The sequence below is a fragment of the Thermobia domestica genome, chromosome 7, assembly GCF_964235325.1.
Source record: "Thermobia domestica chromosome 7, izTheDome1.hap1.1, whole genome shotgun sequence".
NCBI lineage: Eukaryota > Metazoa > Arthropoda > Insecta > Zygentoma > Lepismatidae > Thermobia > Thermobia domestica.
This window is the reverse complement of record NC_137460.1, coordinates 65,656,854-65,675,685: the sequence shown is the minus strand read 5'-3', so window position 1 is coordinate 65,675,685 and position 18,832 is coordinate 65,656,854. Positions and strand designations below refer to the sequence as shown.

Here is an 18,832-nt window from a genome sequence, read left to right as displayed (position 1 = left end):
TTGGTGGCTTATTTCGTTCAGTGTTACCACTTGTGAAGCAAGGAGCTAAAACTGTGGGAAAAGAATTATTAAAATCAGGTGCCAATATGATTAATGACGTTGTGATCTCGAATCAACCGCTGGAAGAATCGTTTCATCAACGTATGCAAGAGGCAAAATCAAATTTACAAGAAAAAGCTAAAAATAAGTTGAAAACTATGCTGGGAAGTGGATATCATAAACGAAAATGGGATGACTGCTCTCAGTTTGAGGTTGACCTTCCAACGATCAACAACACCATCAATCCTACGAAGAGACGTAAATTATCACATAAGAAGAAGAAGAGATCATTGGCATCGTCACCAGATATTTTTGATTAATTCAACGATGGCTTTCTTACATCATCAATCCTGTGAATGTGTAAAAAGTGAATTGGACATTTTTTCAACATTACCCACGCAAACCAGTGTTCTGGACAATCGTATTATTGGCTACAAACCAATTAGTTCAATAGCTGAAAATTCACCAATAGAATTTGTAGTGAGTGGTAGCAGTGATGAATATATTGATTTGCCACAAACCTTATTGTACATCCAAGCACAAATTGTGAAACCAGATGGTTCATCCTTCACCGAAACGGATAAAGCAATAATTGCACCTGTCAATGATTTTCTAAATGCTATGTTTAGTGAAGTACAAATCTACTTGAACAATAAACTGATCTCATTTCCGTCACATAATCATCCATATCGTTCGTACCTGGAAAAACTGCTCAATTATAGTGATGGAGCTAAAAATACACATTTACAAACAGCAATGTGGTTTCAAGATACGGCTGGTCATATGAACGCAACCACCAGGGAGAACAAAGGATTTCAACAACGCTATGAACTGACAAAACAAAGTATGAAATTCGATATGATTGGACATCTTCATTGTGACATTTTTAATCAAGATAAATTTTTAATTCATGGAGTGGAATTACGTGTGAAACTTATTCCTGCAAAACCAAACTTTTGTCTCATGGCCGGTGAAAGTGGTGTCAGTGCAAAAATCAATATTCTAGATGCATCGTTGCAGGTGAAAAAAGTCAGCATCAGCCCTAGTGTCAAATTGGCACACAATAAAATTTTACAATCTACACCGGCAAAGTATCCTCTGACAAGGGTTCAAATGAAATCATTTACCATCCCGAAGGATATACAATCCAAAACTATTGATAACCTGTTTATGGGAACATTGCCAAATCGTATTATTGTAGGATTTACATCGAATGAAGCATCCAGTGGAACTATTACCAGCAATCCATTTGAATTTCAACATCTAAACATTAATTTCTTTACATTGTATGTGGATGGAAAAGCTGTACCTTCAAAACCGTTGCAACCCAACTTTGAAGAAAATCTCTACATTTCATCGTACCACACATTGTTCTCAGGTTCTGGCATACATTTTACCAATACCGGAAATACAATTTCAAGAGCCGACTACAAGAATGGATATACACTGTTTGTATTTGACCTAACTCCCGATTCTTCTGCTGGAGATTTTCACTATTGGAATTTACAACGACATGGAGCCATCCGATTGGAAGTTCATTTCCAAGAGAAATTAGCAGCATCTGCAAACTGTATTGTGTATGGAGAGTTTTCCTCACTCCTAGAGATCGACCACCAGCGCAACATTATCCTGGACTTTTAAATTACAAGGTACGTATACGTTATGTATCATTTCCATTCACGATGTTGAATACATTACAATTAGCTAGTGCTTTAAACGGTAGTCCATTATTCAGAAATCATTTTACCGGGGTATTTGCAAGCGATGAGTTACCCTCACGGTTTTCTCTTCCTCTGGCAATCATTGTAAATACAGATCCATCTACAAAACTAGGAAGCCATTGGATTGCAATTTATATTGATCATCGCGGTGTTGGAGAATATTTTGACAGCTATGGCCTTCCTCCTTATGTACCACAACATGTTGCATTCTTAAAACTTCATTGTATATACTATAAATATAATAATAGCCAAATGCAAAGTCTTGGTTCATCCGTATGTGGCTATTATGCTTATTTTTATTTGTGCTGTAAAGCCCAAAGAAAATCTCTGCGTGAAATTCAATATTTGTTCACAACAGTACCCACGGTTAATGATCGTAGACTGCTGCAATATACCTTCCAGGTAATTTTATCATATTTATCATTGAAAGTGTATTTGTTTAATCATCATCTATTTCTATACTAATCATCTTTTTCCTCGTTCTTTTTACAGAATTCACAATACGAAGTTTTGCAAACGGGTGCTATGCTGCAAAAACATGGAAACAAATCATCACAATCAAGAAGAGGAGGTGGTCTAATGAAGAAACCCATCTCAATATACAAACATTGTCAATACCTTAGTGTAACAAGAAAGAAAAAGAAGAAACCAGAAATATGAATAAAATACAATTTATGCTGATCTATGTGTTTTTATTGTTCATTCCACATACAACGTTATCAGATTCTCCTAAAGAACTGTGCGATATAAGACGAGAGCCCTGTGCAAAGTTTCCACCTAATTCCTAGAGAACATTGACCAGGGACCTCGTCGCGCATCAAAACCAAATCATCGATCACGTGACCGTACTACACCCGAGGGGTTATACCAAATTGAAAGGGGATACCCGTCCATACCTTATCAAATAGGATACATTGAGTCAAACACGTGGTTGTACTAAAAAAATTGGCAATAGGACCACCGAAACATATTGAAGTCCTGTACTATGCTTAAATTGGACAATTTCAGTGTACCCCTTGCCAAATTTTAAGAAGGGTGCAACAATATACCCATGTCTTATGATAGGAAATAGATCCCTGTAATCATAGGATCTCATCCAAGGGGATAAAATGGACCAAAAAAACCAAACACGTGGTACAACATATTTCTTACATTTATATTTTTGGCAATTTTGTACCCCTAAAAGGGAACGAGGTGGACCATCCAAATTTATCATGATACATATTGAGGTCCTATACTATAATACCCAATGTTTAAATTGGGCAATTTCCAAAATTTAAGGGGTGGGCCAAGGTACTCCTCCCGGGGTGCACCAATGTACCCATGTCTTATGATAGGTTATGGACCCCTATACATGACCATATAACTATATAAGGTAATAGGACCTCATCAAAGGGGGATAAAATGGACCAAAAAACCAAACACGTGGTACAACGTATTGCTTAGGCTACGTTTATATATTTGGCAATTTTGTACCCCTAAAAGGGAACGAGGTGGACCACCCAAATTTATCATAATACATATTAGGGTCCTATACTATAATACCAAATGTTTAAATTGGGCAATTTCCAAAATTTAAGGGGTGGGCCAAGGTACCCCTCCCAAATTTTTCAAGGGGTGCATTAATATACCCATGTCTTATGATAGGTAATGAACCCCTGTATACGTCCATATAACCATATAGGGTAATAATACCTCATCAAAGGGGATAAATTAGGTCAAAAACCCCCGAAATTTGACTTTTTGGCAATTTTTTACCCATGAAAGGGAACGACATAGACCCCCAATACTGATAGAGGTACATACTATGGTCCTAGGCTACCACACCAAATTTTTAGATTTGGCAATTTCCCAAATTTAAGGGGGGTGGTCCTATGTACCCCTGCCAAAATTTAGGGGGTGGGCCAAGGTACCCCTGCCAAAATTTAGAGGGGGTGGTCCTAAGTACCCCTAGGTCATTGACCCCGGGCCTTGGGGCCCCTCATTGAGGATAATCAAAAGTTAGGTCAAGTCAGGCCCTTACTACTCATATTACCCGCTTCGTTGGGTTGAAATGAAAATTTAAATGCACAACCCTGTATCTCATGTGCTTAGTACCCGTGAAATATGCTGTTTTTGTTCTTAATGGCATCGATTGAAGCAGCATCGGAAAGATCATTGATCACTTCGGCGACCCCGAAAAACGGATTCGAAACTAATGCTATATATATTTCCCCCTCCCCCATGTTGCGGGTCATGGCATCTGAAGTGTCATCGTTATCTCAGTCACCTCAAAAAAATGTGGTTTCAGCACTAACATCGGCCATTTTCAAATATCTCTTCCTCCCACTCTCCCAAGTGACGGAGCTGATTTTCGATTTAAAAAGGATCGGAAATGTGGCTGTTAATGTGAATGATCCCGAAAACTGGATTAGACATAATATGGTTATTATTATTATTATTATATAGCTCCCCTCCCCTCCTCCATGCTGCGGCACACGGCAGCAAATGTCACTTAATCTTAGCTACTCCTAAAAGTATGGATTTGACACTAATATCAATCATTTTCCATAATTTTTAAATATTATCCCACTCCCCTACGTTTACCCTCCCCTCCCTAACTATCAGGGCTTAATTTGGATTGAAACAGCATCAGAAAAGTCATCGTTTCTGTCATCGACCCCGAAAACTATAGATTCAACACTAATATCGGTCATTTTTGATCATTTTTAAATTTCTCTCCTCTCCCCCAACCCTACGTTGCATCGTCAAAGTGAATAGCCTAAAGCAATCCCTGCCCCTAAACTCATGTATGTTGAAAACTTGATTGAGATCGGTCGGCTGGCTCAAGAGTTAAGTTACAAAAATAGTCACTTTCAGCCTTATAAAATGATTTTTATACATCTCCCCCTCCTTCACCCCTACGTTGCTCCGTCAAATTTAAATCAAAAACTATTCCAAGTCTGAACCTCATCTATGTTGAAAATTTGATCAAAATCGGTCGAGTGGTTCAGGAGTTAAGTTTTATTTATTTTTATACCCCCTCCACTCCCTCCCCTTAGTTCTACCATCAAAGTGAATACCCTAAAACCAGCCCAGCCTCGAACCTCATCCATGTTACAAGTTTGATCGAGATCGGTCGGGCGGTTTAGGAGATTTAGAGTCACAGTGATTTTCAATTTTATATATAGAGAGATTTCAAAATGTCCCGTATTTTGGAGAGACTTTATTTATGCTATACGGGACAAGATCTGCAGTTTAATAGGAGCGTTCAATGTTGTCCAACCAGAAATCGAACCCAGAACCTCCTGCTCCAAAGGCATACTTGCTAGTCACTAGGTCAGCGAGGAGTGTAAGTAAGAAATTTAGTAAATTTTATAATTTGGTAGATCTATGTAGGCTCCAGGAACTAATCACATGTCAGCAAGTTCAGAATTTTCATGTAGACATTCATATACATGAAACTCAAGGACGTCAGCGGTTAGGTGAAGGAAACTTCAGAAAAGATGATCAATGCAGGATTAGACAAGCACGTGAATAATACTTTTATTCTGAAGATGCTCAATACAAGTTGTTCAGTGATCTGACATGAGCATTCATTAGGGAACTACATTTGAAAATGAAATGAAATCTTTAAGTTCCACGATTATGCCGGTTAGGCTAAAGGAGACTGGTGAGAGAAATTAAATGGTGGAATGAAGCAAGTGGGAAGAACGGGAGAACGCCGAGAAAACCCACGAGCACGGTGTTTGTCCACCATAAAATCCACACGGCGCGAGGGAATTCCATTTGAGATGGTAATCGAATTGAATTTACCGAGTATGTTCACGTATGAAAATAAAACTGGGTCATCACTATGATTCTCATTCTATAACGCACACAAAGGAGAATTTCTCTTTTAAAAAGTTACAGCAAAATAAAAATATACCATATATGAAATGAAATTGAGTTACGTCCCACGATTATGCTGGCTAGGCTAAAAGAGACTGATGAGAAATGAATGAAATGGTGGAATGAAGAAAGTGGGAGGAAACGGGAGAACCCCTAGAAAACCCACGATCACCGTTTTCCACCACAAAGTTCACTTGACACGAACTGGGATCTAAACAGGGACCCGAAGCACCAGAGGTGAACACACTCCACTAAGCCACCGCGGCCCACTATACCATATATGAATACAGAAGTCACGTGTTACCCTGAAACTAAGCTTTGATACTCGCTCAATTTCAATCAATGTATGTACCACTGATCCTTTACTTGGGACCCTGGTGGCTTAGTGGTAGAGCGCTCACCTCTGACGCGTGGGATCGGGGTTTAATCGTGCAGCGCATCAAGTACGCTTTGTGATTAACAAAATCAGTGAACCTTTTCTTCATCATGAGTCCCCATTAACTTCAGAGCATAACGTGGGATCTTTAAATTCAAAAAAATAAGTCCCACAATTATTTTTGTTACTCATTTAGTAACGAACTATCCATTTTCAAATATTGGCCATTAACAATTTATAAGATACACGTACTTAGTTGGTATAAAGACATTTTAAATGAAATTTGAGTGCCTAACATTTAGGATCAAGTGACCCTTCTGTAAGGAAAGCACTGATAATTATTTAACAGCGTATTTTGCAGATACAACTTCCTCGGTTTATCGTTCTTCATTGTTGATGCATTCACTAGCTTGCTGAGGGCACGGTGGCTCAATGGTAGAGTGCTTACCTCTGGTGCGAAGGGTCCCTGGTTCGATCCCCGGCCAAGTTAGTTTGTGGTGGACAACATAGTGCTCGTAGGTTTTCAAAAGGTACCCCGTTTCCTCCCACTTTCTCATTCCACCAATTTATCCATTCACTTGCTTCAATCGTCGTCTCCCTTAGGTCTAATAAGCATAATCGTGGGACGTTAAACCCAGATTTCATTTTTCCACTATTTTCATTTCTCAAAAAGTAACATTCTTAAAGTTTAGCCTCTTTCCAGTTTTCCCTGCATCCAAATATGAAGATCTTATTCCAATGAATTAGTTAAGCACTCCAAAACTATTTTCAGCAACCCTTTCAATTGATCTTTAATTGCATTACGCAAGTCAGTTATTTGCAACCGATGTGTGACGTACGAACTCCTCTTTAAGATCTGAGAAATGACGTAACATAGCCAAGAAGAGGAATCGAGGTAGGGGAAGGGAATAAAACAAATGCTGGCAGTGTACGAGTAGTCCTGGATTGGCAGTGTATGAGTAGTCCTGAATCCAGAGAACTGTATCTACAAAGCCAATTACATCTCTTGTTCTTGTTTGGCTGCCATTACTATCAAACAAGTTCATCACTGCTTCGTTATTTGTTTTGTTTGATGAGAACAGGAGCAGCAAACTGACGTTAGGAAGCACCCAGTGTGAAATGTCGGGACTAGATGTAATTCTTACCACTGCATAGTTATTAATTTATCTGTTATCAGTACAGTGAAGGGGAAAACTTCAAGCTGTTAAATTTAAATTGATAGTATGATTCACTTACGCCCGTATCAACTGAGATTAATCAAATTCCATTTAAAAAAAAAAGAAAAGAAAAAAAGAAAAAAGAAAAGAAAAAAGGTGACAGCACCCTGTGGCTACATGATCGAGTACGGGGGTCTACATGCTGCCCCCCTTAATTTAACTGTTCACTACGATTGAGATATTTGTATATCTGACAATTAAGCTCATATATAAAGAGATCCCCAAATTACAGAACTATGTGTCGATACCTTGAGCTTCCACTGAGAATTTAGTACGACTAAAATTGACTTCGAATCATCTAGAACAAAATTTTTGTACTAGCAGGAGCTATTACAATATTATTAACTGACCGGAATCTCAATACCTCCTTTCTTGAAACTTTTATCACTAGCGTACTACTAAAGCATACGAACTATTAATACCACCACCAGCGGCTCGCGTACCACGGTTAGAAACTATGATCTAGAAACATTACATCATTCAGGAGATTGAAAACTGCAATCACGTAATCCTGTGGCATTATTTTAGTTCTAATTTTGTTGTGCAATGACACTACCCAGTTCCAAGAGGGTAGCGTTTCTAAGTTAAATTTGATCGATTAGTCATGAAAATCAGCATTACTAACTGAAGTATGTTAGCCAGAAGAACATAAAATATTTCAAACTACACTTTCGAGTCAATTTCCTGAATTTCTGATCTGCCCCGTCCTTCACTATAAAGTAGCCCATAAATTTATTCTTCAAATATCAATCCGTAATTAGATTTCTCCCCTCCCCTCGAAAACACTAGATCGCTCTTATATATAGCCTAACTAATGGTGATAATGGTTAAGTTCATATCAAACATAAAATTACTTTCCCATAGTCAAGAAGTTATTAAATCGCTAACTCAAGCCCGACATTCAAATCATTAAATTAAGCCCGTAGGAAAAATTAAAACTTCTTTCAAAATTATTTTCGTCAAATCTTAAATGGTCTTTCTTGAAGTCTAGAATTTAACGAATCACTTTCCACATTCAAAAGATATAGATTCACCATTTTATGAAAAGAATTGGCGAACCAAAAGTTTTTGAAATCTTGCTCCACCCTCAATGTTACTGTCCAGTTCACTGGAATCTTTAATGTATGAGATGTAGCATACAGTCCTGAGATTCCAAAGTAAATATTTGAAAATTTGACCAATGTTGATCGATTTGTATTTACGTTTTTTTTGTCAGCAATAAGCATAAGACGATCTGGTTTATTTTTGTTTTGGAGTTCATTGTCCCTTTTAGTACAGGTTAATACGAGACTTGGGCCTACAGCTTAGGCCAGCGCTAATTGACAGTAATCTAGGACATTAATTCAAGACAGGATAAAGAAAGTAATCGGTAAGTTTTGCGTTCAGGTCGAGGATTGGCGTCTCGCTTATGAAAGCGCACGATGAACTAAACCAAGGAAAGCGCAGTAATTTCTTACTTAGAAAAGACAAGCAATAGGAATTTATGCTACAGTCAGGACTTGCCATTTTCACGGATGCTTTATAATTAAATCGATGGAAGGCATTAATAAACACTACGAGAAGTAGACCCCGGTATGCTAATGTTCACGTTGAGATAAAGGAAATACTTAATACTCTTTATATTGACTGGTATGGTTTATGCTATGCATAGTCTAAATTCATGTTACAAATATTCCCAATCAATATCCAATAGATTAACTTACTTGGAACATTAAGCGAGTTCTGTTAAAGAAGAAACAAGACTAAGAAATTAATCTTAGAGGTGTCATGGTATAATGTACTGTCAGAAAAAAAAAAAAAATATATATATATATATATATATATATATATATATATATATATATATATATATATAAATACATTATTACAGCTACTTTTGTTACAGTTTTAACGCTGACATTTTGAACAGTGTTTACTCAACTGTACACTACGATTACTTTTATTGGAAACGGGGGAGTATATAAGGGTGTGACACATTCACCTTGTAACAAATCAGGTGCGCACCCAGAAATTTTTGTTGGGAGAGGAATCAAGCTTTAGGGGGAGTCCAATATTACAACCCACCACTTCTATGTAGTACTGCACCCATTGTAAGTAGTTGTAAAATACTTCCATCTACATTTTCAGAAAAGAATGATTGAGCTACATCGTTATTATAAGAGAAAATACAGATGAAGTGTGAAATGAAATATTTAAGTTTTACGTCCCACGGTTATGCAGTGTAGGCTAAAGGAGACAGTGATAATGAGAAATGAATGGAATGGTAGGAGGAAACTGGTTTTCAACACACGGTGTTTGCCTATCACAAAGTCCACTTGGCACGAGCTGGGATCGAACCAGGGACACCATGCACCAGAGTTGAACCCTCTACCTCTGCGGCCCAGATGAAGTGCAAGATCAAATATTCACTCTACATCAATCATTTTTCTGTTCAACAAGTATAGTTTTATTGAAAAAGTAAAATCCTATGTCGAGTTAGGAAGTTCGGGGGGTTGGCGGTCCGGACCCAGTGAACTTCCCCGTGGGTGCGCAACTGAAACAAATATTTGAAAAGACTCACTAAGCTGTCGTGGGATTGATCTTTTCCAAGACAGGCGATTTTTTCTCCTGAACAGTAGTACAAAGTTAATAAATGAATGTAATAGGAATACTTTTACGTTACTTGATACTAACTTTTCTTTCAGCAGAAGTACAAATATGCTTGTAATAGACTTACACTTGCAGAATTCGGTCCGAGAATAAAAATTAATATAATTATTCCTTTTCTTAACTCCAGGCAAAACAGGAAGTACGTAGCTCGCCATCGTTAAGTATACTCTGAGCCTAGACTATTTCTAACTGAAAATAGTTTTGTAACTATTTCCATTACAAAACCCATTCTGGAAGGAAGTTCCTTCGTCGCTATGCGGATAGCGTACACGCTCTTGGCACCAGACACACGCGTTCGACCCCCGTTCGGATTCCACGTCTCATAGCCGCGCTGCCGAAAGGGATGGAAAAAGTCCAAACCCCGGTTTGAAATGGGAATGCGTGCCGGTTTTTTTTTTTTTTTTTTTTTAATAGAAAAACGCAAATTTCATACAATTACTTTCAAATATTCCAACAATTACAGCTTCACCTGTTGCGAGGGATTCCAGGCTCTATCCTATCCAACGTGAGTATTGTAGACAACTTATTCGTAGGTTCTTCCTTATCCTCCACAATTATTAACTTTCGTTAATCAGACTCCTTTAGCCTAAAATGGCAGAGTCGTGAGCCTTAAAATTTAACTTTACTTCCAAAATTCCATCTAAGATTTATTAAATATTGTTCAGTATAAAACTGTTACATAACTAAGAACTTTGTTAAGAGACTTAAACTTAAAAGTCATATGCCACTTTCAGTTTTTTTTTTTTTTTTTTTCTTTTATTCATTTTAGGATCACAAGCCAGAAAAATGGCACTTGGTTATAATTTTACGATAAGAACCATGGGTATCCGCCTACGCTTCCCCTTCAGCTCACGAAAATGTACACAATATAGCAAACCATGTATACACTGTATTAAATATCAGATGTAATATACAACCATGGAGACGTCCCCTCAAGAAAATTTTCCTCGGGCGCCCCTTCACTACAATTTGCAGAATTCTTGAAAGTGTTCCAGTCAAAAAGAAAGGTTCCTAGTTTTTTTTTTTTTTTTTTAATTTATTTATTGGGGCAGCTTTACTTCAATTCATAAGACTATCACCCTCCCACTTAAAAAAACACTGCATTCTGAAACTCCAAGAAAGTTGCAGTTACTGCTTGTGATTCGCTTCATAATATCCTTCATTAGCTTATACAAGTTATCTTCTCAGGCTACACCAATAAGGTTCTTAATTGTGAAAAATATTGAAGTGTTCCATTCAACCTGATAGGAAACTCCCCTACCTCCAGGGGTGTAGCCAGCAAGTTTATGTAGGAGGGGCCCGTCGTTTTTGAAGGGGGCCAGCTATAATGTAAAGAACTCCCCAAAAATTTGTGTTGCAGCTAGTATTCTTGAGGCCTGAAGAAACCGGAAAATTTTGGTTTCTTTCCTGAAAACTAAAAACACTTTTTAGATTATTATTATTATTATTATTATTATTATTATTATTATTATATTTATTTTTATTATTATATTTATTATTTTTATTATTTTTTATTTCTATTTATATATTTATTTATTTGCTTTTTCTTCATAAATTGTATTCCAGGTAGTTTTTATTATGTTTAACCAAGAACTACTGCTCCGAACCAAACATTATACCTTTGTGCATAACTATTTCAATTTAAGCTCTTGACACAGAACCTATGTATAAAGGTAACCAAGAAAGTTGATCGGTTTCTCACTTACCACCTCCGAACATCGATGTCACCTGGGGCTAAGACGCACCTGGAAGATCAAAAATAGTCCCCATCAAAATCGACATTATCTGCCAACGTTCTGGGAGGCCATGGATTCCATCGCGGTAAGAGTTCGTGGGCCGTGAAGCGAAGAAGATATCAAGTGCATTTTGCACCTCTACTAGGGATTTGAACTGGCGTCCTCTAAGGTGATTGTGCAAGGAATGGAACAAGTGATAATCGGACGGCGCAATGTCCGGGGAGTATGGCGGATGCAATAGTTACCCATCCAAGGCGTAGAATGCTGTGCCAGGTCATCCTAGCCACATGGGGCTTAAGCGTTGTCCTGTAACAGGAACACCCCTTTGGATTCAGAAGTGCTGGCTTCCGAGTTTTGAGTTTTTCTTGAACACTGCTCAACTGCTGTCAGTACACAGTTGCATTAATTCTCTGACCAGCTGGTAGCAGTTCTCGATGCACGATGCTGCGAGCAGTCCGCCAAACACACGGGATAACCTTCTGGTGCAGTGATTGTTTCGGCTGTTTTGGAACCCGGTTCATGGGATGCTAACCAATGATGACGGCGCCGTGGAGCTTCGTACAGGACCCATTTCTCATCACATGTCAACACCCTGTCCAAAAATTGCTTCTTCCTCAGACGAGACAGCAAAGAAACAGGTGTCTGCTCGCGTTGCCTTCTGGCCCAGAGTCAAATCATATGTTACCCATCGACCCAACTTGTAGTGTTTCTCCAGTTGAAGGAGGTACGGTGAATTATTTCTCTATTCACACTGATTTGTAGTCCCAGTTCCTCACATGTCTGGCTACTGTTCGCCTCAATTGCTGCCTGAAGATCTTCATTTTGCACATGTGTTGGTCTTCCGGTGTTTCGTCACCGTTCTTAAACTTGTTAAACCACAGTTTCACTGTCAGCGTAGTCACGATATCCTCACGGAAGGCCTGGCATATCTTCCGCCCTGCTGTAGTGGTGTTTGACCCCAGTTTGAACTCTTACAGCATACACGCCTTATGACGCTCTGTGAAGGTCCCATGTTCAATCTTCCTGACGCAAGTTCACGGTGTAACTGAACTGTCACAACCAGAAAGTACGTTGGATATACCCACACCAATAACTTACCTTCGCCTTATCTCCATTCGCATTCAACTCATGGTGTGAGGACCAATAGAACACAGACCTCCACAAAAAGAGACAGAACTTTCTTGGTTACCTTTATACATAAAACGGATTTACTTTGAAATTGCACTTAATTTCTTTAAGATTTCCTGATAAAAGTATTTATTCGTGACTAAGAAACAATGGATATAGTATACATGAAGCTGCATCAGTTCCCGAAGGAGCAGCGCGCTCATACTTTTAGGGATTATTTATTCAGTATGTACGAACTTACAAAGGGGGTAACAAAGCGACTTTTATTTACTTATCGACTGATACGAAAATAAAGAACGTACCTGTACTTTATATCTGCATGTGTAGTGCCCTTGTACTTTATCTATGACTATGTGTATGGGGGCGGGGGGGGGGGGAATTTAACGCATATCGCATGTCTTGTGCACATGGACACTTCTTACTATTGCACTACGTAGAAAATTTATGGTATTTTATGTAGAAGTGGTAATAGAACACAGAAGAAACGCAGATCAGGGGGTTCTCATGTATACTATTACCGAAACAATTATTTTATTAACAGCTATATTTCACTTCCTATTTTACACCAAGTAGCACTGAATAAGCGAACTGAAAAATGAATAAAGACGTTATTTTTCACAAAATTTTCCATCTGAGAAAAAAGAACACTAGTTACCACATATGAAACACAAAAAGTACTTACTAATTAGTTTAGTACCATGGTCGTATTTATAGTACCTTGTTAAAACGTTTGTCTTGAAACTGTCAAATATAAATCGCAGTAAATTGTATAATCTGCTGTCACAAAAAGTATACCATATTATTTTGCGATCGGTATAAGGAAGAGACACCATACTATTTTTCGATCGATATGGTGAAATTGTGTTTTCCACTATTTTACCGTAAATTATTAATTATATATAATATTTGTTATTTTTAAATGACGGAGGTGAGATAACCTTACGATGATGTTTTAAAAGCTGGTTACATGGGGGGACAGGAAATCATTTGGAGGGGCCTAGCCCCGATGTCCCCCCCGTGGCTACACCCCTGCCTACCTCCCACCACTTACCACTGCAGAAGGGGAAAGCAATTCGTTGACCTTCACAAGAAGGGAAGCTTTTCTAATAAACAGAATCGTGTAAACTAAATTCGTACATCAATTCCCTCGCACCTGATGTTGAGAAAGCACTGTTGTTCCTTTTAGCTATCAACCCCGAGTAACAAACAATTACTGTTTGTCTTGTTGAAAAGTATTGCATATTATTTATGTACTAAAGTTTAACCTACTGTAAAACATTTTATTATCTTAAATATCGAAAACATTGATCAATAAGAGTTCAATGTGCCCAATTTTGTATGAATGTCGAAGTTTATCCCTAACACGAAAACAAGAACGGAAACTGCGAGATTTGGAAAATAAAGTGTTGCTAAAAATATTTGGAGCAAAAGAGGCACACATTCAGGTGAATTAAACTGCCATAAAGGGCGCCCATTTGGGGGGCAAAGTGGAGTTCCCCTCCCCCCTAGAGGAAATTTTACTTCGGAATATCGAGACGGAGGAAACTATTAGCTGGGCGAAAGAGAAGGCTCCCAGAAACGTAAAGCAAGATATTTGAAAGATGGTTGATAAACATGATACATTGACTTTTCGCAGGTTAAAATCTAATGGAAATGTTTGTTTCTGCTACGATTACCCTTTGTGCTTAAAGCCAAAGCGTTCGCTATTTTTGTATAATTGAACGAACTCTTATTTATCGTTATTCTTTCTTATACAATACTAAACTCTTGTTAACATTAGACTATCCTGCACGCCTGGGGCCGCGGTAGCTCAGTGGTAGAGCTTTCACCTATGGTGCATGGGGTCCCTGGTTCGATCCTAATTCGCGGCAAGTGAACTTTGTGGTGGACAAACACCGCGTGCGTGGGTTCCCTCGGGGATCTTCAGTTTCCTCTCACTTTAATTTCTCATGTCACCGTCTCCTTTAGCCTAACCGGCATAATCGTGGGACGTAAAACTTATAAAAATTTCATTTTCGGTTTTCGATTAATGAAATTATTGTATTAATAAGTAAATACCCATTCAATTACCAACACTGCCATCACTTGCCATTCCAACATTATGTCACAACCCTGATTGCCAAAGGAAGAAAAATTAACAATACAACTGTTCAATAAAATTTACATTATAACAACACGTGTTACTTACCTCACTAATACAGGCAAATGTAATTGTTTAAAATATGTAGTGTTATTATGAAAGTTGTAATTTATTATTTAAACATATTTAGATACACTATACTTCTGTGTGCAGGGGCTGATGGAAAACTGAACACTAACATTCACCTGTACTTGAGCGTGGTGGGGGAAATAACTTCTTTTTCCTATCAGGTTACGTGAAACAGATTATAGTACACATGTCCAAAATTATTGCCGCATGTCTATAAATATCTTGTTGTAGGAATATAATTTGATAACGAATTCGCCCGGTATTTCTTCTAATGTTACTATGTGTATAATCGGCAAAGATATGAATGTGGCCAATTTCATATCCAAAGAGCAGTAAATAAGAATAAAACGAAAATAAATGTTTAACTATTTAGCAACATTTTGTTTTACTCATTCTAATTTCCGTATTTATAATTCTTTTCCTACGAAATTTACCACAAATATACATTTCCCGATTATACACATTAAAAATACCCTGCAAAATCATTATCAAATTATATTCTTACAAGAAGGCACTGATAGATATACAACAATCATTTTGGACATGAGTGTACATATTGACTTCAGCAAATCTACTGTAAGTACATACTGCATTTATTTAACGTTTGTTGGTTGAAAGAATTCAACTTATATTTCAGCAACGAGACTATGAGGCTTGCGACATACAACTTAACATGGGATCGGAATCACAAGCTCCACCGGGAATCAAATTCAGATCTCCCGCGTCACAGGCGCATATGCTAACTAGTCACGAAGAAGCTCTGCATTTATTTAACATTAGCCCCTAACGTGTAGAAGTTTTTTATGTATAATGTTTGCTCTCAAATTCTTGATCTAGCACTTATTTCTAAGGGGAAGGGTAAGTTTTGACTAAACTCCAGTTTTGGTAAGCAACAACCCTGTAACCACAACATGCAATTCACGAACCTCCAAACAGCCGTAACATTTTACAGATCAGAAATCTGCAGTACACAGCACACAATAGCTTACCCTGCTTACATAAAAGTTACAATTATATAATACAAACATCGCACTCGAATCAAAACAAAAAGAATCTATAGTTCTACGTCCAACGATTATACATAAAGCCCAAGTGATGCTGATGGGGTGGATGATTAAAGTGGAGGAAACTGAAGAAACCCGATATAAAATACGTACACTATTCACCGGAAAGCCCACTTGGCAGGAGCTGAGATCGAACCAAAGACCCACGCGCCTGGGGTAAATGATAAAGGCAAAATAAAATAAATCTGGGCTTCACACCCTACGATTATGTCGGCTAGACTAAAGGACAGTCATGATGAGAAATGAAATTGTGGAATTAATAAAATGGGAAGAAACGGGAGAACCCCAAGAAAATTCACACTCTCCACCACAAAGCCAAATTGGTGAGAGCTGGGACCGAACTAGGGACCTCACGAACCAGTGGTGAACGCTCTACCACAGTCACCGTGCCTCTTAAAGGCAAGAGCATTGAGGGAAAAAAAACTTGCTAGAAAAGAAGTTTCATTTCACCAGTGTTCAATGGTTCTATATTCAAAAACTAATAATGATAATTACAAATCGTTGAAGTATCTACTTGTTAATAGTATCTCACACATTGTGGGCTGGGCATCCCTGCTTTGAATATTACACAATTGAATCGGATTTGACCTAGCGTCAAAATATACTGTTAAACTAGTTCAATAATAATTAACATTTATCTTAAGTTAGTAAGAACTTATGTCAAATGAAACCTACAACAGAACGAAAATTAAGATTATCGCCAACATTTATTACTGAGCTTACGGGCACCCACATTTATATACTATGAAAAAGATCTTGAAAATAATTACATGTATTACGTAGTTGATGTAATAACATTTTGCATGTCATTAATCTCAGTTTCTACACTGGTCAAATTCTTCATTTTTTCAGTTAATTACTAACATTCAACAAATGGGGATGAATTTAGCGAAGGACATTTAATGTCCTTTAACACAAAAATTTCTAACATTTAAGTTTTTAAAGCATTGAATTATTTTAACATACTATGGTTATGCAATTTAGGCTAAAGGACACAGGTAATTAAGGAAACTGAATGATTGTAAATTAAATTGTCTGTGGTCTCTCACCGGGAATCGAACCCGGGACAATTTGTATCAAAAGCACAGGCGCAAGACCAGCAGAGAGGGTTACATTCAAATTAGAAAAATATAAACGAAATCTTTAAGAGGCCTCATAACCGAGAAATTAAAATACCGCTAATTTTATAATAATTATGAGATATCTTCAAATAGATAAAAGATAATCGAAAAGTGGAACAAGAGCTCGCTAGACTATATTATTTTACATGAGATAACGTTATCATGGCTCACTTGTCTGCTTTTGATTTCCAGCCATTTACAAAATAGGCATTTATTTTCGCGTTTCTAAATGGCTGCAAACGGAAAGCTACTAGGTGGCTCGTGATAACGGTATCTCGTGTAAAATAATATTGTCTAGGGCGCTCTTGTTCCACATTTTGATTATCTTTTATCTATTTCAAGATATCACACAATTACTGTAAAATTAACAGTACTCTAATTTCGCCATGATGGGCCCTCTTAAGCGTTATGACCCACGGTTATGCTGGCTAGGCTAAAGGAGACGGTGATTGTGAGAAATGAATGAAATGGTGAAATGATAAAAGTGAAAGGAAACGGGAGAACCACTAGAAAAAACACGCACAGGATGTTTGTCCACCACAAAGCTCACTTGGCACGAGTTGGGATCGAACCAAGGACCCAGTGTACCAGAAGTGAACGCTCTACCACTGAGCCACCGCGACCCCTACAATCAAATTAAAGTGAAAGAAATTTAATTCATCACATTGCAAAATAAAATGTCTCCAAGAGACTGCTTTCGTGAATAGATTAGAGAAACAGTTTTAAATACTTATTTTTGTTTTTGTCTCAAAATAAGTTTATGATAATCTTATTTTTTTTGCCAAACTACAACGGAATCCCAGGAATTCTATCTCCCATTTATCGTTAACCACACTGTGAGGTTGGGTTGCTACATGCTTCATTTCAGATCGCGTGAAATAAATAATCAAATCAATTAAGCCGAACTCCTAACTCCAAATTTAAAAGAAACTGTAATAAATTAGTTTCGTAAGATTATTATAATTATAGCTTCTAGCTCTCTAAAAGTTTTACAAGTAATCATACACCATTGGCTTTACAATAACGTGTATCTTGAAAAGAAATCACTAAACTTTAGCCTTTTAAAAAAAATCAAATTACATTCACTCACAAAATAAAACAAAATATAGAAGAAAAGTTATAGCAAAATATCTATAAATTTAACAAAACAAACTAGCCCTACTTGTAGACTTCAATATAACCACCTACCTAAATCTTTCCAATTAAACTCCAGAACAGCACGGCGATGTTACTGCTGCTTGGCTCAAATAGTCTGTCCAACTTCACACTAGATTCTACGGTGTAATTGTCCATTTTGTATCATCAAATTTTGCTACCAGATGGAGTGGTGGTAGGTATAAACCATGGATTTAGTATATACACTAATAATAATAATAATAATAATAATTTTATTATCCTTGAACCAATTATGGCAATAGACAACGTCAAAATATACATCAAAATTACAATATGTTAACTTTCACATTTAATTTCCGTAAAGTATTCATCTAATGAATAAAACGGTCTTTCTAATAGCCAATTGTATAATTTATGTTTACACACATTCATGGAACTTGAAGATAATTCACTTGGTAACCCATTATACAATTTTATGCCTAGTACATCATAGTTATTCTTCGACTTGTTGAGTCTCTTATATGGTACATCTATGAGTTTATTGTACCTTGTATTGTACGAATGCAAGTTGTATCTGCACTGTAAT

At 37.3% G+C, this 18,832-nt stretch overlaps 1 protein-coding gene across 1 annotated transcript in view; it reads right to left on the bottom strand.

The window, feature by feature from the left end:
• The window catches only part of LOC145690178 (uncharacterized), a 35,084-nt gene extending 16,610 nt beyond the window's left edge, over positions 1–18,474 (bottom strand). Inside the window, exon 1 of the mRNA XM_081764815.1 lies at positions 18,319–18,474. The gene's annotated coding sequence lies outside the window, so the exon portion shown is untranslated. The remainder of the gene's footprint in view (positions 1–18,318) is intronic.
• Between the last annotated feature and the right edge of the window lie 358 nt (positions 18,475–18,832).